Source organism: Carcharhinus amblyrhynchos, chromosome 7, assembly GCF_965287045.1.
Source record: "Carcharhinus amblyrhynchos chromosome 7, sCarAmb.v2.hapA, whole genome shotgun sequence".
NCBI classification, from domain to species: Eukaryota; Metazoa; Chordata; class Chondrichthyes; order Carcharhiniformes; family Carcharhinidae; genus Carcharhinus; species Carcharhinus amblyrhynchos.
The window spans coordinates 124,926,830-124,953,887 of NC_137330.1; the positions used below are offsets into that span (position 1 = coordinate 124,926,830).

General features: G+C 43.5%; 1 protein-coding gene across 2 annotated transcripts in view; it reads left to right on the forward strand.

Annotated features, from left to right (window-relative positions):
- The window catches only part of tjap1 (tight junction associated protein 1 (peripheral)), a 164,012-nt gene that overhangs the window by 17,226 nt on the left and 119,728 nt on the right, over positions 1-27,058 (forward strand). The window contains exons 1-2 of one of the 2 annotated variants that reach the window (XM_080193093.1): positions 19,885-19,957; positions 25,596-25,645. The gene's annotated coding sequence lies outside the window, so the exon portion shown is untranslated. Of the gene's footprint in view, positions 1-19,884; positions 19,958-25,595; positions 25,646-27,058 lie in introns of those variants that run through there. The other variant, XM_080193095.1, reaches the window with a different exon arrangement.

Below are 27,058 nucleotides of genomic sequence, written 5' to 3' on the forward strand. Positions count from 1 at the left end.
ATCTCTCCCTCAACATCAACAAAACGAGGGCGATAGTCCTCGACTTCAGGAAGTGTAAAGAAGAACAAGCTCCTGTCTACATCAACAGGACTGAAGTAGAAATGGTGGAGAGCTTCAAGTGTCTAGGTGTCCCGATCACCAGCAACCTGTCCTGGTCCCTCCCTGCTAACGCAATAGTTAAGAAAGCCCACCAACACCTCTACTTCCTCAGGAGGCTAAAGAAATATTTAACTGCTCTTTCTCTTCACCCTAGTAATGACTGTAACATTATCTTCAGCATCCTCCTTTTCTTCTCCCCTATGTACTCTATGAACGGTATGTTTTCTGTATAGCTTGCAAGAAACAATACTTTTCACTGTAACCCAATACATGTGATGATAAATAAAATCAAAAACATCTGACTGTGAAGATATGAATTAAGAATAAGCCACTTGGCCCCTTCAGCCTGCTGTGCCATTCAGTAAGATCGAAGAAATCAAGAATCTATCCAGTTTGGCCTTAAGTATATTCAAAGACTCTGTTTCCGTTGCATTTTAAGGGCGAGTTCCAGTGACTCATGAACCTCAGCGAGAAATTATTCTTCTCAGCTCTGTTCTAGATTCTCTGACACGAAGAAATGTCCTCTCCATGCCACTCTGTCGATATCCCTCTGTTTTGATGTAATGTATCTTTAGATCGTTTGACCTCTGGCCAGAAGATTTATGTGGAGGCCATGCTGGGGATAGGTGATGTGGAAATGCTGGCTTTGGACTGGGGTAAACATAGTAAGAAGTCTCACGCCACCAGGTTAAAGTCCAACAGGTTTATTTGGTAGCAAATGCCACAAAAGCTCGGGGTGGGTGGGGCAGGGGGGTAGTGAACAAAATGCTACATACAGTATTTTACAGCTGATCAGATCATTCTGAAATATCGTTGTTTTGGTAGGTTGAAAAAAAAATTGTTTACACATGATTCAAGTGTGTACGAGTCATTCACTAACTTGCCAGCTGGTTGTCTTTTAGCCATGCCCAGCTTTCCATTGGTTTTGGAGTGGCTGTTGGCAGTGTCAGTAGCTGTGGTAATTGAAGAGTATGTATTAAATGTCTGACTGTGCCTGATACATACGTCAGGAAATGTTTCCCTGGTTTGGGGGGTTGTTTACCAGTTGTATTTAAAAACCATTTGCAAATGTGACTGATTAAAGGGAATGTTTCATCTTTCCCAGGTTGCTCTGATTAGAAATGTCATCAAATTTTGGCAATTGAAAGACAGTTCCCTTTTTCTGGGGCTGAAGCTCTAGTTCCTTCTCCAGAGAATTATTTGAAGGAAGTCTTTTGTTTTAATAGTTATTTGTTTTCAGCATTACTGTAAGTTGTGCTCACAGATGGTGCAGTGAGTTTGAAATTCCCTATTGTTTACATGCCTGGAGGCATCTAATTCTGTTTGACATTGAAATACATACCTGCTAAAATGCATCAGTGCCAGGATGTCTGAGCTCATGTCAGCCTGCTCTGAATTCTCATTAAACAGAGTGCAGTAATTCTCTTCAACTACTAATGCTGACCTCAGCAAAATCATTGCGTTGCATGAGTGTTTTAATATCTCAACATTAGAATTATGCACACAGCCTACACCTCACAATAATCATAGAACCCTACAGTGCAGAAAGAGGCCCTACAGCCCATCAAATCTGCACCAAACACAACCCCACCCAGGGCCTATCTCCATATCCCTACATTTTATACCCACTAATCCATCTAACCTACGCATCCCAGGACACTAAGGGGCAATTACTTAGCACGGCCAATCAACCTAACCCGCACATCTTTGGACTGTGGGAGGAAACCGGAGTACCCACGCTGATACAAGGAGAATGTGCAAACCCACGCAGACGCAAGAATGTGCAAACTCCACACAGACAGTGACCCGAGCTATGAAGCAGCAGTGCTAACCACTGTGCTACCATGCTGCCCATTGTCATTACATGACAATATTGTCATTACTTCAGAAAGTACCTGCCCTTAAGAGGCAGCCTGTTCTGTCATGGTGCTCTTTGCAACATATGCTACAACAATTATATTTGATAGACCTCTCCTGAGGACAAATGAGGAAACTGGGAGTCGTTTTGCATATATTTATATATTACATATATATAGTGTGTGTATACATAATGTAAACTACTACAGCTGGGTTTCCCTACCTTTTCCAGCCATGGGACCTTTTTGATCTGCCAAGTGTACTGACGGAACTCCTGAGAAACATTCTGATTATGTTAAAGAGTTAGGCCACAAAATATGATTGTTTAGTGCAAACTTCAAACATCTAATTTATATAAGTTGTCTTTTCCTTATGTGTACATGTTGTAATTTAAAAATGATCTTATTCAGCAAAGTACTTAAGTTTTTTTTGTAATTTTTGTGGAGTGATGCTACTTTTGCTCACGTACATTTAATATTCGAAGTGGTATTGGAGTCTGATATCAGATTTGCTCATTCTCCCCTGAAGCATAATGGTATTGTAAAATACACTGATGTAACAATAATATAAACGCTGCAACTATTGTTTGACAAATGGTATCCTTCAATTACTGATTATTCCATTTCTAGCGTTATTGATTTTTATTTCATATTTGTGACTGTGATCCATGATTCTGATTCGTGTTGATTGAGGATGAAATCATAATTTTTTTTGTTTATCCATCTATTCTCATGAATAATTTATATTTGGGTTAGCGCTGTATATTCACAGTAAACATGAGGTTCTTGCATAATAATGACACAAAAGTGGAGTTATGGAAAGTGTGGAATGTTGTCAAAAGATACAGCGGGATGTAGATCAGCTGCAGATGTGGGCAGAGAAATGGCAGATGGTGTTTAATCCAGGCAAATGTGAGGTGCTGCACTTTGATAGATCAGATGGCAAGGCTAAGTATACAGTTAATGGCAGGACCCTGAACAACATTGGTGTGCAGAGGGGTCTTGGGGTTCAAGTCCGAAGCTCCCTATTTGCCTCAACTTGTAAGTGCATTCCAGGCCGCAGTCTCTGTGTAACCCAACCTCCCTGCCCCCAGAATATCTTGCCCCCTTACATAGAATACTACAGCACAAACAGGCCCTTTAGCCCACTAGTTGCGCCTATCACTTGTATACCTACTAAGCCATAGACCTATCTATAACCCCCAATCCCATTAGATCCCATATACTTATCCAGAAGTCTTTTAAAAGACCCCAGTGCCTCCACCACCACCGACGGCAGCCGATTCCATTCACTCACCACCCTCTGAGTGAAAAACTTACCCCTAACATCTCCTCTGTACTTGCTTCCCTGCACCTTAAATCTGTGTCCTCTCGTAGCGACCACTTCAGCCCTGGGAAATAGCCTCCGAGAATCCACCCTATCTATTCCTCTCAACATCTTATAAACCTGTATCAGGTCGCCTCTCAACCTTCGTCTCTCCAGGGAGAAGAGTCCCAGCTCCCTCAACCTAACTTCATAAGGCATGCCTCCCAATCCAGGCAACATCCTTTTAAATCTCCTCTGCGCCCTTTCAATAGCTTCCACGTCCTTCCTATAGTGAGGCGACCAGAACTGCACACAGTATTCCACGTGGGGTCTGACAAGGGTCCTGTAAAGTTGCAGCATTATCTCCCGACTCCTAAACTCAATCCCTCGATTAATGAAGGCCAGTACACCATACGCCGCCTTGACTACATCGTCCACCTGCGAGGCCGATTTAAGAGTCCTGTGGACCCAGACCCCAAGGTCCCTCTGCTTTTCAACACAGCTAAGACCCCTTACCTTGAACCTGTCATTTCTGCCCTGGGAAAAAACTTCCAGTGTTCACCCTATCTATACCCCTCAAAATTTTATAAACTTTTGTCATGTCACCCTTCAGCTTCTGTCTTTCCAAGGAGAAGAAGCCCAGTTTTTTCAACCTCTGCTCATAGCTAATACCCTCCATACCAGGCAACACCCTGGTAAACCTTTTCTGTACTCCCTCCAAAGCCTCCACATACTTCTGGTAGTGTGATGATCAGGATTGGACACAGTATTCCAAATGTGTGGCCTAATCAACATTTTATATAAGTAACGTAATTTGCCAGCTTCTTTACTTGATGTCTTGTCTGGTGAAGGCAAGCATGCCATATGCTTTCTTCACCACCTTTCCGCTTGTGCTGCCACTTTTAAGGATCTGTGGACCTGCATGCCCAGATCTGTGTGTCTATGCTGCTGATGGTTCTGCCATTTACTTTATAGCTCCTACCTGAATGAGATCTACCAAAATGCATCACCTCGCATTTGTCCAGATTAAATGCCATTTGCCATTTCTTTGCCTGATTTTCCAGCCTACCTATGGCTTGCTACATTCTCTGACAATCTTCATCCGCAATCTTGCTAATCAGACCAGGTACGTTCTCTTCCAAGTCATTTATATGTTACAGACAACAGAGGTCCCTGCGGAACATCACTAATTACAGACTTCCATTCAGAAAAATACCCTTCAACCACTATTCTGTCTTTTACAGCCAAGCCATTCTGAATCCATCTCGCTAGTTCACTCCTGGTCTCATGTAATTTAATCTTTTGCACCAGCCTGCCATGAGGGACCTTGTCAAATGCTTTACTAAACTCCATGCAGACAACATCCACAGCCCTTCCCAAGTCAGCTATTTTTGTCACCTCCTCAAAAAACTTAATCAGATTAGTGAGATATAATTTCCCTCGCACAAACCATGTTATCTGTCACTAATAAGGCATCTCTGTTCCAAATGTGTATAGATCCTATCTCTAAGAATCTTTTCCAACAATTTCACTATCACATGTCAAGCTCATTGGCCTATAATTGGCCCTTGATACTCTTCTTAAATATCGGGACAACATTGATTATCCTCCAATCCTCTGGGATCTCACCTAAGGCCAAGAGGAAAGAAAAGATTTTTGTTAGAGGCTCAGTAATTTCATTTCTTGTATCCCTCAGTAATCTGGGGTGGATGCCATTTGGCGCTGGGGATTTGTCTGCATTAATGCTTTTTAATACACCTAACACTTCCTCCCTCAATGATGACTTGTTCTCAAGGTTTTATATATCCCTCTGAGACACCACCAATCAACGTGTGTCCCCATTGTGAATATTGATGCAAAGTATTTATTGAGGATCTCTCCCATTTCCTTTGGTTCTATGCATAATTTCTCTCTATCCTTGAGTGGACCAACTCTTTCTTTAGCTATCCTCTTGTTCCTAATATATGTATTAAATGCTTTGGGATTTTCCTTAATCCTGTCTGCCAAGGACATTTTGTGACCCCTTTTTGCTCTCCTAACCCCCTTTGAGCTCTCTTCTACTTTCCCTGTATTCTTCAAGTGTTTCATCTGTTTTTAGTTGCCCAGACCTCATATATCCTCTTTTTTGACTAGACTTACAATTTCCCTGATCATCCACGTTCCTGAATCCTGCCTTTCCTGTCCTTCCTTTTACAGGCACGTGCCTGTCCTGCTCTCCAATCAACCACTGGTTAAAAGATTTCCACATGCCAAATGTATTTACCTTCAACAGCTTCTCCCGAACAACAGCCTCCAAATTCTGCCTACTCTGGCTGTAGTTAGTCTTCCCCCAGGTTTGCACCTTAACCCTAGGACAGCACTCATCCTTTTCCATGAATGTCCAAAAGCTTATGGAATTGTGACCGCTGTTCGCCACATGTTCCCCCACTGCAAATTTGATGATCTGGCTGGGCTCATTCCCTCGTACTAGGTCCAATATAGCTCCCCCCTCGTCGGACTATCCACATTGTTCCAAAAAATCTTCCTGGACACAGTAAACAAATTCCTCACCATCCGAACCCTTAGCCCTAAGGGATTTCCAGCCAATATGAGGAAAATTCAAGCCTCCCACTACAGCAACTCTATTATTTCTACATTTGTCCAGAATCTGCTTATACATTCCTGTGGGCTGTTGGGAGGCCTGTCATACACCCCCATCATAGTGACTGCCCCCTTCCTGTTTCTGAGTTCTACCCACAGTGTCTCATTACATGATTCTTTCAAGGTGTCCTCTCTCTATACAGCTGTAATATGTTGTCCAATCAATATTGCAACTTTTCCACCTCTTCTACCTTCCCCTCTGTCTCGCCCAAAACACCTGTATCCCGCAATATTTAGCTGCCAATTCTGACCCTCTTTTAACCAAATCTTAATTACTGCAACCACATCCAAGTTCTTAACATGAATCAAGGCTTTAAGTTCCTCTGTCTTACCTGTTACTCCTTACGTTGAAGCAGATGCACTCCAGACCTCCAGGCCCACTAAGTTTGACCTCCCCCAGCCTGCTCTTCCTCTGGGTTAGCCTGGCCTTGGTACTATGCTCATCCCCTACCTCTACACTTGCTGGCCTACTGTTCTGATTCCCACCCCACTGCCACATTAGTTTAGAAGTGAGGATTTTCGCCAATGATTGTACAAAGTTCAACACCAATCGTGACTCAGATATTGAGGCAGTCCATCTTCAAATGCAACAAGGTGGTGAATAGTGGAGTGCCCCAGGGATCGGTGCTGGGGCCTCAGCTATTTACCATTTATATAGATGATCTGGAGGAGGGAACCGAGTGTATGGTGTCGAAATTTGCTGATGACACCAAGATTGGTGGAACGGCAAATTGTGCAGAGGGTGTGGAGAGTCTGCAGAAGGATCTAGATAGGCTGGGCGAATGGGCCAGGAACTGGCAAATGGAATTTAATGTTGGCAAGTGTGAAGTTGTCCACTTTGGTAGGAATAATGGTAGGAAGGACTATTACTTACATGGCGAAAAACTGCAGCATGCTACGGTGCAGAGGGACCTCGGGGTCCTTGTGCATGAGTCGCAAAAACCCAGCCTGCAGGTGCAGCAGGTGGTCAGGAAGGCGAATGGGATGCTGGCCTTCATAGCGAGGGGGATTGAATATAAATGTAGGGAGGTCTTGCTGCAACTGTACAGGGCACTGGTGAGGCCGCAGCTGGAGTACTGTGTGCAGTTTTGGTCGCCGCACTTACGCAAGGATATTTTGGCCTTGGAGGAAGTGCAGAGGAGGTTTACTAGGCTGATACCGGAGTTGAGGGGGTTGAACTATGAGGAGAGGCTGAATAAACTAGGCTTGTACTCGTTAGAGTTTAGAAGAATGAGGGGAGATCTCATTGAGACGTATAAGATGATGAATGGGATGGATAGGATAGAGGTGGAGAGGCTCTTCCCGCTCAGAAAGGACGGTAGGACTAGAGGGCACAGCCTCAAGATAAAGGGGGGGCGGTTTAGAACAGAGTTGAGGAAGAACTTCTTCACTCAAAGGGTGGTGAATATCTGGAATTCTCTGCCCGTTGAAGTGGTGGAGGCTGCCTCGCTAAATATTTTTAAGACGCGGGTTGATAGGTTTTTGATAGGCAAGGGAAATAAGGGTTATGGGGAGAGGGCGGGAATGTGGAACTGAGACACGACAGATCAGCCATGATCTTATTGAATGGCGGGGCAGGTTCGAGGGGCTAGATGGCCTACTCCTGCTCCTATTTCTTATGTACTTTCATCTAGAAAGACAAGGACAGCAGGTAAATGGGAACACCACCACCTGCAAGTTCCCTTCCCAGCCACTAACCATCCAGACTTGGAAATATATCGCTGTTCCTTTGCAATCACTGGGTCAAAATCCTGGAATCCCCTCCCCAACGGCATTGTGTTAAATTGAAAATTTTGAAGGTGGATGTTGACAGATTCTTCGGCATGGGAATCAAAAGTTATTGGGGATTAATGCGAATGTGAAATAAGCCGTGATCTTATTGTATGGTGGAATAGATTCAAGGGGCCAGATAGCCTAGATTCGAGGAGCCAAGTGGGCTGCTCCTGTTTTGTACATTCACAATCTTTGTTATCATCTGAGCAACATGGTTTAATTTGGTGAAAATATACTTACCTGAATAGAAATTGTAAACAAGTTTTCTCTTTAACACTATTAATGTTAATGAATAATAAGTGTTGCTAGCTCTGATAATGCCCTGTTAATGTGATGCAATACTGCTGTGTATGTCAAAGGTATTAATACATGCCAAGTGTTTCACAAATAAATAGCATCTAGTTCCTCGACCTTGCCACCTGGTTGTTAAGCTCTGCAGTTTAATAGTAATAATACTGACTATCAAGCAGATTTTCTTTACTGGTTCAGAAATGAAGGAATGGAAACCAGCCGTCCATCCTTTGATTCCAGCTGCACTTTCTGCTGCCTTGGAAAAACAGCCAGCATAATCAGGGACTCCACACACCCTGGACATTCTCTTTTCCACCACCTTCCATTAGGAAAAAGATACAAAAATCTGAGATCATGTACCAACTGACTGAAGAACAGCTTCTTCCCTACTGTCATCAGACTTTTTGAATGGACCTACCTCATATTAAGATCTTTCTCTACACCCTAACTATGACGAACACTATATTCTACACCCTCTCCTTTCCTTCTCCCCTACGTACTCTATGAACGGTATGTTTTGGCCATATAGTGCACATGCACAACACTTCACTGTATACTAATTCACGTGACAATAAATCAAATCAAATAACCTACACATCTTTGGACTGTGTGAGGAAATCAGAGCATCCAGAGGAAACTCGCGCAGACGTGGGGAGAACATGCAAACTCACCACAGACAGTTAGCCAAAGCTGGAATCAAATGTTGAGGATAGAGGAGAGCCGGTGGATGTGGTCTTTCTTGATTTTCAGAAGGCGTTTGACAAGGTACCTCACAAGAGGTTATTGCAGAAGGTCAGGGGACATGGAGTTGGGGGTAGGGTGTTAGCGTGGATAGAGGATTGGTTGTCAAATAGGAGGCAGAGAGTGGGGGTCAATGGGTGCTATTCGGATTGGTGGATGGTGACTAGTGGAGTGCCCCAGGGATCGGTGCTGGGGCCTCAGCTATTTACCATTTATATAGATGATCTGGAGGAGGGAACCGAGTGTAGGGTGTCGAAATTTGCTGATGACACCAAGATTGGTGGAACAGCAAATTGTGCGGAGGGTGTGGAGAGTCTGCAGAAGGATCTAGATAGGCTGGGCGAATGGGCCAGGAACTGGCAAATGGAATTTAATGTTGGCAAGTGCGAGGTGGTCCACTTTGGTAAGAATAATGGTAGGAAGGATTATTACTTACGTGGAGAAAAACTGCAGCAGGCGACGGTGCAGAGGGACCTCGGGGCCCTTGTGCATGAGTCGCAAAAACCCAGCTTGCAGGTGCAGCAGGTGGTCAGGAAGGCGAATGGGATGCTGGCCTTCATAGCGAGGGGGATTGAATATAAAAGTAGGGAGGTCTTGCTGCAGCTGTATAGGGCATTGGTGAGGCCGCAGCTGGAGTACTGTGTGCAGTTTTGGGCGCCGTACTTATGCAAGGATATTTTGGCCTTGGAGGGAGTGCAGAGGAGGTTTACTAGGCTGATGCCAGAGTTGAGGGGGTTGAGCTATGAGGAGAGGCTGAATAAACTAGGCTTGTACTCGTTAGAGTTTAGAAGAATGAGGGGAGATCTCATTGAGACGTATAAGATGATGAATGGGATGGATAGGATAGAGGTAGAGAGACTCTTCCCGCTCAGAAAGGACAGTAGGGCTAGGGGGCACAGCCTCAAGATAAAGGGGGGGCGGTTTAGAACGGACTTGAGGAGGAACTTCTTCACTCAAAGGGTGGTGAATCTCTGGAATTCTCTGCCCTTTGAAGTGGTGGAGGCTACCTCGCTAAATATATTTAAGACGCGGGTTGATGGGTTTTTGATAAGAGAGGGGATTAAGGGTTATGGGGAGAGGGCGGGAATGTGGAACTGAGCCACGACAGATCAGCCATGATCTTATTGGATGGCGGGGCAGGCTCGAAGGGCTGGATGGCTTACTCCTGCTCCTATTTCTTATGTTCTTATTTCTTATGTTGGTCTCTGGCTCTGGTGCTAACCACTGTGTCACCCAATAAAGCGAAGGAAAGGAGGTTGACTAGTTCTGAGGTAAAGGAACTTCTCAGAGACTGGATGAAAACAATAGAGGGTAGAGAGATCAAAGGAACATATTTAAGAAAACACTGAAGCCTGTGTGAGTAGTCATAGAGTTATAGAGGTTTACAGCATGGAAACAGGCCCTTTGGGAAAAGATATTGACTATCTAGCTGATCTGTGCCCCATGATAGTCCGATGAGTCTGTGAACCATGACTCCTGAATCATTCTGCTTAGATTTCCAAGAAGGTAGTGTGGTGCATGGTAATATCTAAAAGACAGTGTGGAAAAGGCTAGACTTGGAGAACCAGATTGTTCACCTTCAGAAAACACCCAAGAACATAAAGGCATTGTGTGGTAAAGTTATTGGAATTCTATAGATTTAAAAATCTTTCAGGACTTGCCATCAGAAAAGGGAATGTTAGGCCTGATTGTAATTTATGCTAAGACCTTTTTGGAACTGTTTTGAAGTACTGTTAATTGTGTGAAAATATTCTTGAGTTTGAATGTAATCTATTTGATTTTTTTCTTCACTTCAATACATTTTTACTCTGATATAAAATTATTGCAATTAGTCAGATAAGTATTATCTGATTTTAGAAATCCTCTTCATGATCTATAATTTACAAGAATTGCTTTGGCAGCTACTACAAGTTTACCTTCAGGATTTGGGCAGCTTGGCATTTATCATCATCCATGATTTAACAGGGTGGCATATGGCCAAGATGTGTTTTGTGATGGCATCATGCCGGAGTGGGTTAAGATGGCAGAGGATCCTTTTTATACAAATGCTGGTGGGGTGAAAAATGAAGATGAGGGAATCCAGTTGTGGTTTTGAGGGGGAGTAGATGGGGTGAGGCCAGAGGTGTGGAGATAGGTTGGACATGGCTGAGTGCTCTGTCAGCCACAGTGGTGGGATGGGAACCCTTGTATAGGAAAATGTCAGAAGTACCATTTTCGAAGCTGGCGGGAAACTCGTAGAATGGGATGAATTCCTGGTAGGGAACAGGGTGTGAGGAGCTCCAGTTGAGTTAACTGTGGGAGTTGGTGGGTTTGTAATGAATATTGGTGGTCCATGTAACACTGGAAATACAGGTAAAGCAGTTGAGGAACACCCACCCCTCACCTGCACCCAACTTCACTCTCGCTGCTGCTCCCTGCAGGGTTTCCCCCACCTTCAAACCAAGGAATACCCTAACCTCTTCATTACCACTCGGGATTACCAAACTGTCTCTTCACAGCCCTTCCCTACACAGCCTGCCCCCAAGAAGCAAACCCGACCTGATGGTGCCAGCTGTCCAAAGCCGCTCATATTGCATGTGGCCCACCCTGACTGACAGGCTACGCAGTCAATAAGCCCAGAGCTGATGGTTTACCCAACCTCCAAACCTGTTTCCAGCTAACTGTAATTGCCTCATACAATTATTTGGGAGTTAATTGGTAAAGGAAAATCTAAGGGAAATAGTCAATGGTTGAACTCTCACCACATGTACAATGAAGAGTTAACAAAACATGGTGTGTGCAGAATTAAGATATTCTTGACACTTTGAACTTTAGTCAATGTAGCTGATCATTGAACTCAAAGTTAAGGAAATTGCTTCATCAAAGGACAGTTTCCTGAGAATTAAAAGGGTCTTATCAGCGAAACAAAGTCAATATTTGGCTCTCTTTGTTTTTTGTCAAGGTTCATATACCTGAGGAACTTTGCAGCCAGAAGAGTAAAAACCTTCACTGTTGTACTTGTTAAAACTTATTGATTCTGTTTGGTAAATAACTTTGCAGATTCTGTTGAGTTCATTGCTCTGTCCTGATGCCAAATAGAATGTGTATGGTAAACTGTGTGGATTCTTGTTCTATAGGAGATGATACTGGTATTTCACTAACACAGTAAGCAGTGTAAAAATTACTTTGACTTCTGGTGTGTTATACTCAGTAAGAAGTCTCACAACACCAGCTTAAAGTCCAACAGGTTTATTTGGTAGCACGAGCTTTCAGAGAGCTGCCCCTTCATCGGGTGAGTGGAGGATTGCGTTCCCAAACAAGGCTTATATAGACTTGGACTCAATTTACAAGATAATGGACTACGAGCCTTAACAGGTAATCAAGTCTTTACAGGTGCAGATAATGCGAGTGGAGAGAGGGTTAGAGAGGTGTGAATTGTCTCAGGTAGTGAGATTTTACAAGCCCAGGCACAGGTAATGTGATATGAACCCAAGATCCTGGCTGAGGCCGTCCTCATGTGTGTGGAACTTGGCTATCAGTTTATGCTTGGTGATTCTGTATTGTCGTGTGTCTTGAAGGCCGCCTTGGAGAACATTTACCCGAAAATTAGAGGCCAAATACCCTTGACTGCTGAAGTGTTCCCCGACTGGAAAGGAACACCCAGTAGAGGTGGCTGAGGGACTTCACTGGTGCATTCTGGGAGAAGTCAGATCAGCAACGTTTACCAAGAAGTGGGAAGCAGAAGATCTGGTGTCAAGGACTGGTAAACCCGAATCACTACATCAGTGTTTCCCTCATTCCCTTCTCCTCTAACCAAAAAAAAGGCCACTGTGAGAAAGTAAAAGTGAAGGTAAGAGTATTATAAATTTTTTCAAATAATTTAATTGGTGTTCGAAATGTCACTCAGTGGGGTTATATGTTGCACTTGTGAGATGTGGGACAGCAATGTCTGCAGGAAGTTCACCCAATTGCAGCTTCTTACAGACTGTATGGAAAGGTTGGAGCAGCAGTTGGACGCACTTAGGAGCGTGAAGGTGGCGGAAAGTGTCATTGATAGAAGCTTTAGAGACGTGGTCACACCGATGGTGCAGGCAGATAGATGGGTGACCACCAGAAGGGGCAGGCAGTCAGTGCAGGAATTCCCTGTGATCATCCCCCTCTCTAACAGATGTACCATTTTGGATACTGTTGGGGAAGATGAGCTATCAGGGGATAGAAACATAGAAGCCTACAGTGCAGAAAGAGGCCCTTCGGCCCATCGAGTCTGCACCGACCACGATCCCACCCAGGCCCTACCCCCCATATCCTTACATGTTATACCCACTAATCCCTCTAACCTACACATCCCTGGACACTAAGGGGCAATTTCTTAGTACGGCCGATCAACCTAATCTGCATATCTTTGGACTGTGGGAGGAAACCGGAGCACCCGGAGGAAACCCACACAGACACGAGGAGAATGTGCAAACTCCACACAGTGACCCGAGCTGGGAATTGAACCCAGGACCCTGGAGCTGTGAAGCAGCAGTGCTAACCACTGTGCTACCGGATAACAACAGCAGCAGCCAAAGCAGTGGAACCACGGCTGGCTCTGTTGTTAAACAGGGAGGGACAAAGAGGACTAGAGCAATAGTTATAGGAGACTCTATTAGTTAGGGGTACAGATAGGCATTTCTGTGGATGTGAGAGATTCCAGGATGTATGTTGCCTTCCTGGTGCCAGGGTCCCGGATACCTCTGAACGGACAAAAAGCTTTCTGATGGGAGAGAGTGAACAGCCAGAGGTCGTGGTACATATTGGTACTACCGACATAGGCAGGAAGAGTGATGAGGTCCTGCAGAAGCAGTTTAGAGAATTAGATAGAAAGTTAAAAAGCAGGAGATCTAGAGTTGTAATCTCAGGCTTACTCCCTGTGCCAAGTGCTAGTGAGGCTAGGGTTTAGGAAGATAGTGCAACTCAACATGTGGCTAAACAGCTGGAGGGAAGGTTTCTGATATCTGGACCATTGGGGTGTCTTGTGGGGCAGATGGGACCTGTATAAGAAAGATGGGTTGCATCTAAACTGGAGGGGCACAAATATTCTGGCCGGGAGGTTTGCTAGTGTCACACGGGAGGATTTAAACGAGTTTGGCGGGGGGTGTGGGGCACGAAGCAAAGGTGAAGGGGAACGAGAGTGTAGGGCCAGTAAGACTCAGAGAAACAGTAGCAGGGTGGGATTGCAAATGAGAGAGAGTCTGGTGGCCTGAAATGCATTAGTTTCAATGCAAGAAGTGTAACAAATAAGGCGAATGAATTTAGAGCTTGGATTAATACTAGGAACCATGATGACATTGCCATTACAGAGACTTGGTTAAGGGAAGGACAGGATTGGCAGCTAAACATTCCAGGGTACAGATGTTTCAGGTGGATAGAGGGGGATGTAAAAGGGCTGGGGGATTTAGACTACTGGTTAAGGAGAATATCACAGCTGTACTCTGGGAGGACACCTCGGAGGGCTCATACAGTGAGGCAATATGGGTAGCGCTCAGGAATAGGAAGGGTATAGTCACAATGTTGAGGGTTTACTACAGGCTACCCAACTGCCAGCGGGAGACTGAGGAACAGATAGGTAGGCAGATTTTGGCAAGGTATAAAAGTAACAGGACTGGTTACTGGATGACTCAGGGACAGAACTTCAAGTGTCAGGTTTCAGAAGGGACAGGGAAGGACGCAAAAGAGGTGGGGGAGTGGCACGGTTGGTCAGGGATAGTGTCACAACTGCAGAAAAGATGGATGCCTTGGAGGGATTGTCTGCAGAGTCTCTGTGGGAGGAGGTTTGGAACAGGAAGGGGTCAATAACTTTACTGGGTGTTTTTCTATAGGTTGCCCAATAGTAACAGGGATGTTGAGGAGCAGATTGGGAAGCAGACCCTGGACAGATGTAATAATAAGAGTTGTCATGATGGGAGATATTAATTTCCCAAATATTGATTGGAATCTCCCTAGGGTAAGGGGTTTAGATGGGGAGGAGTTTGTTAGGTGTGTTCAGGAGGGTTTCCTGACACAGTATGTGGATAAGCCTACAAGAACATTACAGTGCAGTACAGGGCCTTCGGCCCTCAATGTTGCGCCGACCAGTGAAACGAATCTAATGACCCTCTAACCCAAACTATTCCAATGTTATCCATATGACCTATCCACTGACCTTTTGAATGCCCTTAAAGTTGGTGGGTCCACAACTGCTGCAGGCAGGGCATTCCACACCCCTACTACCCTCTGAGTAAAGAACCTACCTCTGACATCCATCCTATAATACTTTGTGTGTCAGTATTCACCAAGGAGAAGGATTTGGTGGATGATGAGTCTGGGGAAAGGATGATTAGATAGTTTGAATCATGTTGAGATCAAAAAGGAAGCAGTATTGGGGTTCTTCAGAAATATCAAGGTAGACAAGTCTCCAGGGCCTGATGGGTTATACCCCAGAATACTGAGGGAGGCTTGAGAGGAAATTGCTGGGGCTTTGAGAGAAATCTTTGATCCTCACTGGCTAGGGTAAGAGGTTTAGATGGGGAGGAGTTTGTTAGGTATGTTCAGGAGGGTTTCCTGACAGTATGTGGATAAGCCTACAAGAACAGGCAAAGTCCCAGAGTATTGGAGAATAGTCAATGTTGTTCCTTTGTTTAAGAAGGGTAGCAAGAATAATCCAGGTAATTACAGGCTGGTGAGCCTTACATCAGTGGTAGGGAAATTATTGGAGAGGATCCTTTGAGACAGGATTTATTCCCACTTAGAAATAAGTCAATGTATCAGTGAGAGACAGTGTGGTTTTTGTGAAGGGAGGTCGTGTCTCATGAACTTGATTGAATTTTTCGAGGAAGTGACCAAGATGATTAGGGTTGTCTACATGGACTTCAATAAGGCCTTTGACAAGGCCCCTCATGGCAGACTAATGCAGAAGGCGAAGTCACATGGGATCAGAGGTGAGCTGGCAAGGTTGATACAAAACTGGTTCGGTCAAAGAAGACAGAGGGTAGCAGTGGAACAGTGTGTTTCTGAATGGAGAGCTGTGACAAGTGGTGTTCCTTAAGAACCAGTGCTGGGACCTTTGCTGTTTGTAATATATATAAATGTAACTGGATTGATAAGTAAGTTTGAGGGTGACACAAAGGTTGGTGGATTTGCGGACAGCAATGAGGACCATCAGAATACAGCAGGATATAGATCAGTTGGAGATTTGCAGAGATGGCAGATGGAGTTTAATCCAGACAAATGTGAGGTAATGCATTTTGGAATGTCTAATACAGATAGGAAATATACAGTAAATGGCAAAACCCTTAGGAGTATTGATAGGCAAAGGTATCTGGGTGTACAGGTACACAGGTCACTGAAAGTGGCAATGCAGGTGGAGAAGGTAGTGAAGAAGGCATACGATGTGCTTGCCTTCATCGGCCAGGGTATTGAGTTTAAAAATTGGCAAGTCATGTTGCCGCTTTATAGAACCTTAGTGAGGCTGCACTTGGAATATAGTGTTCAATTCTGGCCGCCACACTACCAGAGGATGTGGAGGCTTTGGAGAGGGTATAGAAAAGATTTACCAGGATGTTGCCTGGTATGGAGGGCATTAGCTATGAGGAAAGGTTGGAGAAACTTGGTTTGTTCTCACTGGAACAACGGAGGTTGCATCAGATTGAAGTCTATGAGATTATGAGACAGCGTGGTTAGTCAGAAGCTTTTTCCCAGGGTGGAAGAGTCTGTTACTAGGGGACATAAGTTGAAGGTGCAAGGGGCAAGTTTTAAGAGATGTACGAGGCAGATTTTTTACACAGAGTGGTGAGTGCCTGGAACTCGTTACCGGACGAGATAGTGGAAGTGGAAGCGGATGCAGTAGTGACTTTTAAGGGACGTCTTGACAAGCACATGAATGAGATGGGAATAGAGGGATATGGTCCCCGAAAGCATAGGTGGTTTTAGTTAAGACAAGCAGCTTGGTTGGTGCTGGCTAGGAGGGCCGAAAGGCCTGTTCCTGTGCTGTAATTTTCTTTGTTCTTTGAACACTCCTGTCTGGTGATTGTCGAACAGTGTTCAGTCATCCATTGTCATAGTGTCTGCATGATCTCGCCAACGTACCATGCCTCAGGACATCCTTTCCTGCAACGTATCAGATAGACAACATTGGCCGAATCGCAAGAATACATACCGTGTACCTGGTGGATGGTGTCCTCATGTGAGATGATGGCATCCGTGTGGACCATCTTGCTGAGTTGCTGTGGCAGGGTTGTGTGGTGTCGTAGTCACTGTTTTCCTGAAGGCTGGGTAGATTGCTGCGGACAATGATCTGTTTGATGTTGCGCGGTTGTTTGAAGGCACGTAGTGTGGTTGTGGGGATGGCCTTGGCAACATGTTGAAGACTTTGGAGAAGATGTCATAGCCTTTCTGCTGTGTCTGCTGTCTCCTGTATTTGCCTTCTGAGAAGGTTGGTGCTGTTTTTCACCATCTGCGACACCGTGCAGAAGCTATGACAACAGACGAATGGACACCGCTCAACAATCGCCAGACAGGAGTGTTCCCTTCCAGTCAGGCAACGGTTCAACAGTCAAGGGCATTCAGTCTCTTCAGATAAGTTTTCTCCAAGGCGGCCTTCAAGACACATGACAATGCAGAGTCGCTGAGCAGAAACTGATAGCCACGTTCTGCACACGTGAGGACGGCCTCAACCAGGATCTTGGGTTCATGTCACGTTATCTGTAGCCCTCACGACTTGCCTGGACTTGCAAAATCTCACTAACTGTCCTGGCTTGAGACAATTCACATCTCTTTAACCTGTACTTAACCCTCTCTCCACTCGCATTGTCTGCACCTGTAAAAACTTGATTACCTGTTAAGACTCGCATTCCAACTATTATCTTGTAACTGAGTTTGTGTCCATATGTCCTGTTTGTGAACCCAATCCTCCACTCACCTGATGAAAGAGCAGCACTCTGAAAGCTTGTCCTACCAAATAAGCCTGTTAGACTTTAACCTGGTGTCATGAGACTTCTTACTGTGCCCACCCCAGTCCAATGCTGGCATTTCCACATTGTGTGTTAGGCAGCTCATGTGTGGACTGGAGAAAAGGTACCATTGTAAAAACCTGTCTGTTTTCAATTTTATCAAAATATTAATATGAAAGACAGAGTTCACATTTAAAGAAAACTTTGTGAAGTGGCTTATTGAATATTCAGCTCCTAGAAAGATTTACAGTATAGAAAGAGGTTCATTGTGTCTGTATCAACAAATCATTGTTGAAATATTTGAAATATTTAGACGGTTATAGACTTGCATTGTGTTATAGAAAATGTCCCTAATGTGATTTAATCTGCTTTTGATCATGTTGTTTAAATGCCACTTTACTTTGTTTCTAATTTGGGTGCGTGACAAAGAGTTGCAGGGCGGTGACAAGGTGGTTACCCACATTAAAATACCTGTCTGTTCTTGTTCATTTATGCGGGATTTTAAGACATGACCATGTGTAGTACGGTGAATGATGAATAATCATGGGTCAGACTAGATCAGTAACTGGCCCTCCAGCAAAAAGAAAAATGTATGCAGCTGCTTTCAAGCTGAAAGTCATAACACTGTTAATCCATTTACTAAGTCAAGTAACTGCCAAAGCAAAGTTAGTTGGTGTGAGTAGTTGGTATGAGAATGTAAGAAAGAGGAATCCATCCTGCAGATATTCGTGTTATCAAAATGTGGAACACTCACTGATCTAAAAATTATCAGAATGGTTACGTTGTCACCAGAAATCTGATGCTGTATGATGTATGTGCGCTTAAATGGGCCAAATCAAATCCAGAGTCCAGCAAAAATTTCAATCAGTTCATTTAGCCACTTAATGCACTGAAATAGTCTAGTGTTATGGCAGAGGTGTTGCTTAGAGATTACCAAAGAACCTTGATCTAAAATGACCAGTTTCCAGTGGCTCATTGCCAGACAGTAGCAAAAAGACAAGTTCTCATTAAGACACGTTGGATGACAAATTTTGATGTCCAGTAGCCAAACTGGAGAATTGACAGTTTTGTGACCGTTCCAATGTGAAACAGCACATAGCTTGCAGGAGTTTTTTGTGCTTTTCCATGGTGATGGTGAAATGGATGAGGAAATAGATTGGTATACGAAGGAGATCACGAGGTTCCTATGAAGAATCAAAATCCACATGGCAGTTATACCAAGAAGTCTGACATCTGTAAGTTTAACCTTTGACTGTCTGCCTGAACAAACTATTCAAGAATCATTTTCATGCCAAATGGAGCAGGTAGATGGTTGAAGGGGGAAGACTGGAAATATTCATATTTCGCTGCTCAACGTTTTATTTGGTTTCATTATCAGCTTGTGGGATGTGATTAATGTACTAAATGTTCTCATCATTAAAACAACGTGGGATATTCAATTCAGAAAATGGAGAGGAAGCTGATTTGTTGCAGAGAGATGATTCTAAAAATTAAATCTGGTCTAGAGGGATCCTTATGATCCCATAACTAAAATGACTGAATTTGATTCTCTGAGTTGGCTGCTGTAGACAATACATTTGATGCTTTAAAATGCTGTGGTTTGGGTTCAGGGTAACTGTATAATTAATTCAATAAACCATTCCACATGATTTTTTTCATATTTTGAACTATCCATACCATATTGCATACTTGGTCTTATTTTTGTAAGGAATTTTGAAGACTTCAAAGGTTGACTTGTATGTCTTCTTTTACAGTTAACTGTTGCAGTGAAAAGCCGCATCCTTAGGAAATTCTTCTCTATGTCCAAACTCTCTCTTTCTCTCTCTTAGGAAATCAGAGTTAGTTTTAAGGGATATATGTTTATATGGGCACACATTAGAAATAAGGTTTAGTACCTACCAGATCTGATCAATGGAGATTGATCAGAGGTGCCAAAAGACAGTCCTGGATCAAGCTGGAAGCCCAGGCTTGCCTGTGACACGGTCTGCAAGACATAACAGGCCACAAGATGAAGGCATGTAAAGTTGCTTGCACTCTTTCCTGATGAGTACTATGCCCATTTTGAGCAAGAGGTCAGCGAGAGCTGGACGAACCTGTATACGATGCCACCATCGTAGACATCAGAGCAGCCTTCTCGAAAGTCAACCGCGGAAAGCGACTGGCCTTATGGGAGCCTCGGACCAGCACTCAGGTCCTGTGCGGCAGACCAGCGAAGGAATACTTGCAGACAATTGAAGCCTCTCTTTACACCTGAGGTCCCTGTCTGTTTTTCGACCATCATCCCGGTACCAAAGGAAAGTCAGGTAGTGTGCCTTAATGGCTATTGTCTGTTGGCTCTGACATCCATTGTTATGAAGTGCTCACATTTATTGACTACAGCTTAGCCTTCAATACCATTATTCTTACAAACTTCATCTCCAAACTCCATGGCCTGGGGCTTGGCTCCTCTCTCTGCGACTGGATCCTAGACTTCATAACCCACACACCACAATAGGCAGCAACAACTTTTCCATGATCATCCTCAATACGGGTGCCCCACAAAACTGTGTTCTCACCCTCCTACTATACTCCTTATATAGAACATAGAACAGTACAGGCCCTCGATGTTGTGCCGAGCTATGTCCGAACCCAAGATCAAGCTATCCCACTCCCTATCATTCTGGTGTGTTCCATGTGCCCATCCAATAACAGCTTGAAAGTTCCTAAAGTGTCCGAATACATCTTCCCTCAGAGCATCTACTCCCTCCATCCAACTGCCTGTATTAACACTTATCCTAAAAAACATGGCCCCTCTTCTTAGTGAACACTGAAGAAAAGTTCATTCAGCGCCTCACCTATCTCTTCTGACTCCATGTACGAGTTCCCACTACTATCCTTGACTGGCCCTAACCTCACCCTGGTCATTCTTTTACTTCTCACATAAGAATAAAAAGCCTTGGGGTTTTCCTTGATCTGACCCGCCAAGGACTTCTCATGCCCCCTCCTAGCTCTCTTTAGCCCTTTTTTTAACTCATTCCTTGCTATCTTGTAACCCTCAAGCAACCCAACTGAACCTTGTTTTCTCATCCTTACATACGCTTCCTTTTTCCTCTTAACAAGACATTCAACCTCTTTTGTAAACCATGGTTCCCTCACACGTCCGTTTCCTCCCTGCCTGACAAGGACATACCTATCAAGGCCACACGGTATTTGTTCCTTGAACAAGCTCCACTTTTCATTTGTGCCCATACCTGACAGTTTCTGTTCCCATCTTATGCTCCCTAATTCTTGCCTAATCGCATAATTACCCCTGCCCCAATTATAAACCTTGCCCTGCTGTGTGACCCTATCCCTCTCCATTTCAATAATGAAAGACACTGAATTGTGGTCACTATCTCCAAAGTGTTCTCCCACAAACAAATCTAACACTTGGCCCGGTTCATTATCCAGTACCAAGTCCAGTGTGGCTCCACCTCTTGTCGGCTTATCCACGTATTGTGTCAGGAAAATCTCCTGCACACACTGTATAAAAAGTGTCCCATCCGAACTATTTGGCCTGTAAAGGTTCCAATCAATATTTGGAAAGTTAAAGTCACCCATGATAACTACCCTGTGACCTCCACACCTATCCATAATCTGTTTTGCCATTTCCTCCTCCACATCTCTATTACTATTTGGGGGCCTATAGAAAACTCCTAACAACGTGACCGATCCTTTCCTATTTCTAACTTCAGCCCATATTATCTCAGAAGGCAGATCACCCTCGAAATGCCTTTCAGCAGCCGTTAAACTATCCTTGATTAACAATGCTGCTCCTCCATCTCTTTTACTGCGTTCCCTACTCTTACTGAAACACCGATATCCCAGAACTGCCAACAACCATTCTTGTCCCTGTTCTAACCATTTCTCCTTAATGGCCACAACGTTGTAGTCCCAAGTACCAATCCACGCTCCCAAGTTCACCTACCTTATTCCTGATGCTCCTTGCATTGAAGTAGATACACTTCAAGTCTTCATCCTGTCTGCCTATACACTCCTGCGACCTTGATATTTTCCTCAGTACCTCACTACCCTCAACACTGGCTTTTGGACTACATCTCATTTTCCCATCCCCCTGACAAATTAGTTTAAAACCCCCCCGAAGAGCTGTAGCAAATTTCCCTCCCAGGATATTAGTGTCCCTCTGGTTCAGGTGCAAACCGACCTGTTTGTACAGTTCCACCTTCCCCAGAACGTGCTCCAATTATCCATCTGAATGAAACCCTCTCTCCTCAACCATCCCTGCGGCCACATTTAATATGCACTCTCTCCCTGTTCCTCAGCTCACTAACATGTGGTACTGGCAACAAACCAGAGATGGCAACATGCTTTGTCCTGGCTCTCAGTTTCCATCCTAGCTCCCTAAATTCCTGTTTTAAATCCCCATCCCTTCTACCTATGTCGTTGGTACTGATGTGTACCACAACCTACGACTGATTCCTCCTCCCCCTTAAGGATCCTGAAAACACAGTCTGAGACATCACGGACCTTTGCACCCCGGAGACAACATACCATCCGTGGGTCTCTTTTGCTGCCACAGAACCTCCTTTTTGTCCCTCTAACCATCGCGTCCCCAATAAGTATTGCTCTCCTGCTCTCCCCTCTTCCCTTCTGAGGCATAGGGACAGAATCAGTGCTGGAGATCCGGTCACCCTCGCTTACCACTGGTAGGTCGTTCCCCTCAACAGTATCCAAAGCGGTATACTTGTTGCTGAGGGGAATGACAACAGGGTATCCCCACACTGGCTGCTTCCTCCCAGCCCCTCTCACCGTCACCCATTTATCTTCATTCTTTGGAGTATCCAAATCCCTGAAGCTTTTATCTATGATCACCTGCTTATACACCTATGGCTATGTGGCTAAAGAAATCGCATAGAAACATGCACCATAGAAAGCATTCTGTCTGGTTTAACTTGGTATGGCTCCTGCTCTGCCCAAGACCACAAAAAAACTGCAGAGAGTCATGAATGAAGCCTGCCATTCATTGACTCTGCACTTCCTACTGCCCCAGAAAAACAACCAGAACAATCCAGGGCACCATGAATCCAGACATTCTCTCTTCCACCTTTCATCAGGAAAAAGATACAAATGTCTGTGGACGTGTGCCAGTGGACTCGAGAACACCTTTTTCCCTGCTGCTATCAGACTTTTGAATGGACCTACCTTGATCTTTCTCTGCACCTTAGCTATGACTGTAACACTAAATTCTGCATCTCTCCTTCCCTATGTAGTTTATGCTTTGTCTGTATAGTACACAAGAAACGATACTTACTATATGCTAATACACGTGACAAGAATAAATCAAATAATTTAGATTCGTTTAATGTAATGGTTCTGTGCTGGTAAGAAAGCTGTGAATAAATTTTCAGGCTGAGCAAAGTATATTTGCCTGCATGGAGGTTTCATTTCAATATCTAACTGAGACTTGATTGTGTTTTAGAGTTTCACAATGCAGACTGCAGACAATTGCCTCACAACCTGTTGGAGGAGCAGATGGCTTCCTTTGTCTTAAATTCTGTAGCAAAACAAATCAGTTGATTTGGAGACTAGAGAGAGAGGATGGGTCTCAGGACAGCTTGAAGCTGGAGCCTTCATGAAATAATGATTCAAACAGCTAGCTGGTGTTCCACAGAGAACACCAGTATGAACACCAGCAAGGTCCAGAGATCTAGTGAGATGTAACAAAATGATTTCAGGAAGACTAAAACTAAGTGCTCAGAGACTTTGGAAAACAGACTTCAGTTTAGAGAACCAGGAAAGGTTGGGATTGCTGAGAACTACTAGAAAATTGCTTTCTAAAAGTAACTCTAGTAATTGTTGTTCTACTGTCTGTGAACACATTGTAAAGTAATGACTGGTATCTCAAAAGGTAGTGGAATGTGAGTGTGTGGAAGCAGGAAAAGCTGTTTTGAAATTCTGGCATGGATTTTATGCTAAAGGTGAAGCAGAAGCTCTGGCCATCCAGATGTTTGGAAAACACGTGTTTGGAATGTGAATTGCGAAGTGAATCTTTCACTACAAGAGAAGATTTTAAAGCTTATTTCTGGGAGTGGAGTTCAGGCTCTTTGATGTGACAGTCATCTGGAGGTATTTGAGGAGGAATCTGCCAATCTTGACTTTGAATGCTGATGAGATGATTTTAACATTAAATGTATTTTGTCACCCATATTAAATGACTAAGTGTTCAGCTAAAGGAAGAGTAGAGGAGTATTTTATTGTACTCCATTTATAAAAAATGTTTAATAAATGTTTTCTTCTGTTTAAAAACTAATTCTGTTAATCCATTTCCTCTGCATTTGATTAAACTAAAAATAACATTTTTCTTGGATCCTTCTGCCCAGTCATAACAGTAACTGGTATCAGAATACTTCATGCTACATTAAGAAGAGTCAATCATCTTAGTAAATAGAAACTCTTAAGTTGCGGATTCAACTGCTTAATGTTTACTAATATTTAAATGACAAGTCTTCTACTGATAACAGTTTCGGAATTAACAACAAACTCTTGATGTAGTCAAATCAGTAGTTGCTTTGTCATGGATGGTATTTGTGTCTCGAGAGAGCTTCATCCTTTGATTTTAGATACTGTAAATATGATTACCTTGTTTTCTGAGGCAGCCATGATTCTTGTGTTACAGCTGATTGAGGCTAAAGTGCTTACTCTTACCCCAGTTAATGAAGGGGCAATGAATTTATTGTACAAATGCCACAGGATAACTGTCAGAATGATTAATTCAGCATGTAAAATCTTGTTGCAAAATGAGTTTAACTTCCGTAGAAACTATCTCTACATAAGGTGGTTGCTGCGTCAACAGAAGCAACAGCCTATGCTGGAGAAATACTTCGATCAAGTGAGCCTATAAGTGCAATATTAAAAGACTTGAGTGGTCATGTATGAGAATCTGAACTGAATGTCAAATCATCGACTGCCTTCAAAATAGCAAGAATGTTTTTGTTTTTTGGTCCTTTAGTTTATCTAACGGGCAATTGATGTTTACTCATTTGTAAACTGTACATGATTTTTGATCTGATGTGAAAGAGAATTAAATTTTGTAAACAAAGAAAAATACAATCCCGTTCAATGCTGTTTGACGGTGATCGATGAAGACTTATTATGTGGATCATTTTGAAGGGGTAAAGACTGGGTTGAAGACCAGGTTTGTAAATTTGCTCTTGTAATAACATAAAAGAAGAAGGGTGTTCCTCTGTCAATATGAAAGATGAAGAATGAGGAGGTTTCTTTTTTAACATTAGCTATGTTACAAGGAAAAGCTAATGTTGCTTAATACTTTCTGTGCCTCAATTGAGGGAAGTTGGGGAACAGATGGCTGTGTTTGATTTATTCTTGTCATATGTATTAGTATACAGTAAAAGCATTGTTTCTTGCGTGCTATACAGACCGTTCATAATGAAGGAGAGAGTGCAGAATGTATTGTTACAGTCATAGCTAGGATGTAGAGAAAGATCAACATAGTACATATGATAGGTCCATTCAAAAGTCTGATGGCAGCAGGGAAGAAGCTGTTCTTGAGTCAGTTGGTACATGACTTTTGTATCTTTATCCTGACAGAAGAAGGTGGAAAGAGAGAATGTCCGGTGTGCTTTGCCGAGGCAGTGGGAATGTAGACAAAGTCAGTGATGGGAGACTAGTTTGCATGATGGACTGGGCTTCGTTCACTTGTAGTTTTTGCAGTCTCAGTAGGAATCATATCAAATTGTGATGCAACCAGAAAGGATGTAGCTGTGAAAATTGGTGAGAGTCAGAACGGCATGCCAAATTTTCTTTGCCTCCTGAGAAAGTAGAGTTATTGGTGGGCTTTCTTAACATGACATGAAGAGACCAGGGCAGGTTGATGAGGGGAAAATGGGATGAAAACATTTCATTTTAAATAATAATGGAGACTTTTTTTTTCCTTTTTCACAGTGTAAGATTAAGATCCTTTTCCTGAAGATATTGACCCATTTGCTTGAAAGGTATATGTTTTGTAAAATCTTTATTTAATCTTTTTTTTTAATGTGGTTGAACATGGGGAGTAAGAGATTTTCTGATTAGAGCATGTATTTGAAAAGTAGAACTGTAACTGGTTAGTGTCTACAGTACAGCACAAAGGATCTCATGCTCAAATTGAATAGCCTGTCAAAGATTAGTGTGCAATTGACATTCTGTCATTAGCTCGTTCGAATACATTGGGTAAATTCTATTTGCCACAATGCATGTTAAAAATATTGAAGTACAGTGCTGGCAATTTTTATTTCCTCTTTGGCTGCAGATCTGACTGAAATAGGAATCTTTTCATTCTTTCTATTTTTCCTGCTAAAGAGGATAACAGTCATAATATCTACTTGTACAACAGATATTCTGATGGATTTGGAAGCTAATGTCGTCACTTAAATAGATGACAGACAATAAATTCCTTGATCTTGACGGTGGTAATCGACTGTTGACATCATGACCTAGATAGTAAAAGCAGATAATAGTGAGGGAGGCATTTACTAAGTAAAATAAGGAGCTTGTGGCCCAAAGCTAACAAACAAGAGTTAGAACCTCAATGTTTGACTCTGAGGAGATGGAAAACCAGCCAGTTCCCTATATTCGACTCGAATTGGAGGATCCTGCGGAGCTCTGTCATTGGTGCAGGAACCCTCGCAGAAAGTAGCAAAGAAAATCTGTGCAGAAGCCATGAACACTTGCTATGGCTTGGGTTGTCCTATTCTGGTAAGTGGTTGAAGGTACCTGCGCTTCTCAGGTGTGGCGTAGGGCAAGGGAACAAGCAAGGTGGCAAGCAGGAGAGCAGAAGAAGATGGGTGAGGGCAAGGGACTGGTGAGGAAGTGAGGACGGGGTGGCTGAGGTAAAGGGGGATGAGCAGATAGGGGTTAGCAAGTGTGGGGGTGTGGGAATGAACAGCTAGGTGGAGGATGAGTGGATAGAGGAACTGAAGGGGTGGGTGGAGGAGTAAGGCATGAAGTGATTGGGCAGGTGGGGGTTTGACTGACATGCTTGTGAATGCGTGTTTGAGGTCACAGGGTGGGTAGGTGTGACTGAAGTATATAAGAGTGGTTGTGTGAGGGGGCGCTGTGCGAGATGGTATTATCTAGTTGACATTATAGAGACGTGGTTCTGCAGTGACCAAGGATGGGAACTAAACGTTGAGGGCTATTCATTGTTTAGGAAGGATAGACAGAAAGGAAAAGGTGGCAGCATTACACTATTGATGAAAGATGATATTGACATGATATTGGGGAAAGATATTAGCATAGATGATGTGGAATCTGTATGAATCGAGTTAAGAAACAACAAGGGGCAAAAAACATTGGTGGGGGTGGTATACCGATGATGGGTTTCTGATAGGCAAGGGGATTAAGGGTTATGGGGAGAGGGCGGGAAT